Source organism: Dipodomys merriami, unplaced genomic scaffold, assembly GCF_024711535.1.
Source record: "Dipodomys merriami isolate MVZ:Mamm:240054 unplaced genomic scaffold, mDipMer1.0.p SCAF_66, whole genome shotgun sequence".
Lineage (NCBI taxonomy): Eukaryota > Metazoa > Chordata > Mammalia > Rodentia > Heteromyidae > Dipodomys > Dipodomys merriami.
The window spans coordinates 5016857-5022500 of NW_027206246.1; positions in this window are offsets into that span (position 1 = coordinate 5016857).

The following is a 5644-nucleotide window of genomic DNA, read 5'->3' on the forward strand; positions in this document are numbered from 1 at the left end:
TGTCCATTAGACAATTGAAGAAATACTCAACTTTTCTAGTCATAAAAGAAATGCAAATCAAAACATTGAAATTTTACTTCACTCCAGTTAGAATGGCTATAATCAAGAAATGTAATAATGACAGATGCTGGTGGGGATGTGGCTAAAAGGGAACCCTACTTCATTATTGGTAGGAGTGTAAACTTGTTTAACCACTTTGGAAAGCAGTAAGGAATTTCTTCAAGACTCCTTCTAGAGCTTCCCAATGACCCAGCAACTCCACTTTTGGGCACTTACCCAAATGATCACAAAGCTACCAACACAACCATGTTTATTGCAGTATTATTCACCATAGCTATGATATGGAACCAACCCCAATGCACCTCAGCAGATGAATGGATCAACAAAAAGTGTTGTACACACACACACACACACACACACACACACACACACACACACACACACACACACACACACACACACACACACACACACACACACACTGGAATTCTATGCTTCCATCAGAAAGAATGACATTGTTCCATATGTTAGGAAATGGAAAGTCTTGGCAAAAAATTATATTAAGTGAAGTAAGCCAGACCCAAAGAAACATAGGACCCATGGTTTACCTTGTTTTACCTTTGTTTGCAAGGATTAGAACATGTCTAGGACAAGCAGAGAAGATCAAAGGCTAAGAATATATGAACATACAAGCGAAATGTACCCCAAGTCAGAAACACAAGTGATTTTTCCTTTCTTTCTTTGGTTTTTAATATGCTTATAATGCACTATGTGATTCTATTGTAGGTTCATCCCCCCACTGTATACCCCTGTTTTCACTGTATTTGATTCAAGTGTTCTGGATCATAGATAGATAGATAGATAGATAGATAGATAGATAGATAGATAGATAGATAGATAGATAGATAGATAGATAGATAGATTGATTGATTGATTGATTGATAGATAGATATAGATATAGATACATATATAGTTATATATATATATATATATATATATATATATATATATAAATGTAATTTGGAGAGTGGAAGGGAAATAGCTGGTTGCAGGTTGACCCATTGACCCATTGTGACAATGAGATGTACAGGACACTGTGTTGAAAATGAATTTACAATGTCAGGCAGGGGTCGACGAGGGAGGATTTGGAGATGTGGGGAAGGAAAACATGGCAGGGGAAAAACAAAGGAGGAGATAACAATGCTCTATAAGATATGTACTCATTACTTGGTCCTGTAACTCTGAGTCCTCTGTACAGTATTTTTACGTTAAAATATATATTAAAAAATCTCTGACTGGTGTAGATTTCCAGTGCTGCCCTCGGAATTGCATTTTCTGCCTATTCTGGCTGTGGTTAGGTCCACCTGCCCAATGGATCAGTATTCTTCAAGCCATCTTGGTCCTGAAGTGGGACTTGACTTATCCAGTGGTGGTTAGAACCAGGCCAAGGACAGGACAAAACCACTTCTAGGACATGGCTTCTTCATTCCCCATGCAACTAGGATTGCAAGCAGAATTTCTCTGAATTTGACTCCAGAAAACAATCAGTGAATCAAAAGGCAAGTCCATCAAAAACCTCACTCCTCCCCCCCATTTCCTCCTTTCTCCCTCCCTGGGTACTTACAAAATAATTTTGAAGGCTTTGGCACACACACAAAATGCCCACCATCTCCCCTGGTAAACTAGGTTTTAATTCACTAAGTCATGTAAACGGATAATGCTGCATTCATTATTCTGGACAACATCTTCAGGCTGTTTGATGTTTTAATTTTTATTGTTGTTGTTGTTGTTGGTAGTTGGGCCTGATTTCTGTGTCTGGGTGCTGTCCCTGAGCTGCTCATCTCAAGGCTAGTTCACTACCACTTCAGACACAGTGCCACTTCCATTTTTTTCTGCTTATGTGGTGCTGAGGAATTGAACCCAGGACCTCATGCATGCAAGACAAACATTCTACCACCGAGTCTCCTTCCAGCCCTAATGGTTTAATTCTTTAAAATTTCTTCTTGTCAGTCATGGGGCTTGAGCTCAAGGGGAGCTCTCTCCCAATTGAGCCACAGGGCCACTTCCTATTTGGAGATAAGTGACTCACAGACTTTCATGCCAGGGTTTTCTTTGAACATGTGAATTTTAAAATTATATTTCTTCTAGATGTTTATTGGTACATGACAGTTTTCTGTAAACCTTTGTCTTCAAGTAATCAAACAGCATTAAATATTACATTTCGGAGTTATCCTTTAGCACATCCATTTTGAAATTATCTTAAGATGAAATTCTAATTTTTGTAGTAACAACCAAGTAAAGTCCAGCAGCCTTGCCTCTCCTTCCTCTTTTTTTCTCTACAGTATCTTTCCTTGTTTTGGAACAAGTGTCATGGACTGTAAAACCATCCAAAAGGAAACTTATTCCATTAACTTAATAGGAAAGGAATCCAGCCTGCCTGTATCTCAAGGCAACTTTGAGTATAATATTAATCTAATAATTCATGTCAGTGGATTTTCAGTCATTTCGATAATTTTTTTGTTTAACCACTCATTAAAGAGGTTCCAAAAATCAAGAATCAAAAATCATGTTCTGCTTTCTAAGAATGTTTAAAAAGCTAGTAATTCAACAAGACACATTCTATTCTTCCAAGATTCTATGGTGAAGAATTTCTCTTTTATCATTGCCCTTACCACTGACCCCTTCCTTTCGAACTTGTAGTTTTGTTCAGTTTTCTTGTACCAGCTTTCGTTTTGGTATTAGCCTTAGTAATCTCCTTGTAGAATTTGACAATGAAATTACATTTATTTTTAGAGAGCTCAATTCATATTGCCAAAGGCAGAGTAATGAGCATATAATAAAGCATAAACTACTGAATATCATTAACATGATCGTATGCAACTGTTTCATAAATAATATAAGTACCACATAAATGTGCATCTTCATAAACTTTTTAAAATGCAAACTAGTTACATATCTATATCATAAATTAGTTCAGATCACTGGCACAAGAGACTAAGCTAAACTTTTATATCATCCCCAATATTTTTGTCAAATTTTCTTTTCTCATTAGCTTTCACCTTAGGACCTTTTCCTAGCAATAAGTTATAAGTTGATATACTTAGATTTTAGTCTCCTTTGAATAACCTCTTTTCTTTCCACCACTAGTTAGTTCCTTATGAAAATACATGAGGAATAACATCCCATTGTGCCTGCAAGAGGAGTACCCAAGTCAACTGTCTGTGACTACTCTTGCCTTGCTTTGTTTAGGAATGTGGTAGTAGAGACAGGGTTGTCAGGAATCAGGTGGCTGGAAACATAGTGTTAAGAATTATGGGTAGCAAAATGAATAGCATAGAAAGGGAGTACCAGGGAAAGGGTAATTGTGAATGTAATTGCTGAGTTGTAGTGGCAGGAAATTGGGTAGCAGCAACAGGTTTGCAAGGGTTGGGGTAGCTAATACAGGCATCCAGAAAAATTTAGCAGGGACAAACAAGCATAGAGAAAGTGAAAGATAAAAGTTGTAAGACATTGTGGGAATTCTTTGTCTACCCATGCTAAAAACATGGAGGAGGGCTATTTTAAACTAAAACTACAAAAGAAAATTTAAGGTCTTGGTGCTAAAAAATCTGTCCAGGTGTTATTACATTAAACAGAGAATTCAAAATGGTTTTTCTTCATGAATACAGAGATCAAAGATATTATCGTAGTTATTTCAAAATGCAAATTAAAGGGGAAAATCAGTCAGGAGGTAAAATTTATATTGAATGTTAACTTTTAAGAGGAAAAGAAGATCCTAGGTGGCAGACTAAAGACAAAGAAATATCAGAGCACTATATGTTCAATAATAATTAAGAAACTTTAATTGAAAAATTGAGCTGAAATGTACACATCAGGCAAAGGCAAGCCTACCTCCAACAAAGAAACACCATAATGTATATCTCAGAAAAAATAACCAAGTTCCTTATCCTTGATTTCAATGATAAACATAACTCGCCTTACACACACACACACACACACACACACACACACACACACACACACACACACAAATATATGCAACAGCTCAATCTACTCACATCAGTTCAACGTGAATCAAAGATCTTCCTGTAATATCTGAAACTCTAAAAGTTTCAAGTCTTACTCTGAAAACATTACAGTACGGAATAGGAGAAACTCAACTTCTCCTTGGCACAGGCCAAAATTTTCTTAATAGAGTCCCAGAAATAAAAAAAAAATCAAAGACTAATGGGACAAATTGGATTGCTTGGAATAGCAGGGCTTCTTCATGGCACAGGACATAGCTAGCAAAATTACTAGAAAGCCGACAGATTGGGAAAAGATCTGCACTAGCCATACAATGGACAAATCTAAAATATACCTGCAACTCATATCTGAAATATCTAAAATATATCTAAAATATACCTAAAATATACCTGGAACTCAAAAAATTAAATCCGCCAACAACAAATCCTCAAAGAAACAAATGCCCAGTTAATAAGTGGGCTAAAGACTTAAAGAGAAACTTCTCTGAAGAGGAAAAAAGGATGGCCAATAAACACATGAAGAAATACTCAACCTCTCTAGCCATAAAAGATTTGCAAATAAAAACATTGAGGTACCACCTCACAACAGTTAGAATGGCTATAATCAAGAACTCTAATAACAACAGATGCTGGAGGGAATGTAGACAGAAGGGAACCTTACTACATTTTTGGTGGGAGTGTAAACTTGTTCAACCACTGTGGAAAGCAGTATGGAGGTTCCTCAAAAGACTCCACATAGAGCTCCCCTATGACCTAGCAATCCCACTTTGGGGCATTAACCCACATGATCACAAACAAGATCATAGTAAAGCTACCAGCACACCTATGTTTATAGCAGAATTATTTACCATAGCTATGATATGGAACCAACCCAGATGCCCCTCAGTAGATGAATGGATCAAGAAAATGTGGTATATATACACAATGGAATTCTATGCCTCCATCAGAAAGAATGACATTGCCCATTTTTTAGGAAATGGAAAGACTTGGAAAACATTATATTAAGTAAACCAGACCCAAAGAAACATAGGTCCCACGGCTTCCCTTATTTGCAATAACTAGTTGATGAAGTTGATGTTAGTTGAATGAACCCCAAGATAAGTTTTTTTTTCTTTCATGCAGTTGTTTCTAACATATTTATAAGATGATTTCTATATTGCTTTGTATGTCCCTCCCCCATGGTATAACCCCTGATTTCACTGTATTTGATGTTTGTATAATCTGTGGAGAGGAAGGGCAAAAACAAATCGTTTAACTAGGAATACAGGTGGACCCATTGCATCAATGAGATGTACAAATCATTATGTCGAAAAATGAACTTTACAACTTTTGTGGGGGGAGGAGGGGTTTAGCCATCTACTTTCCAGCTTATCTATTGGTGTAGAAGCAATAGGTAATACAAAGCAATACAAACCAGTTCTTACTATAAATAATTTTTCTCTGAACATCTTAAAAATAAATTCTGAGAACATGAAATAAAAAATCTCTAAGTTTAAAACAGTCTTCTAGACAAGTTAAAGAATTACTGAGAACATGTATTTTAAGAATAATTTCAGAGAGCTTGAACTCAGGGCCTGGGTTCTGACTCTGAGATTTATTACTAAAGATTAGAGCCACAG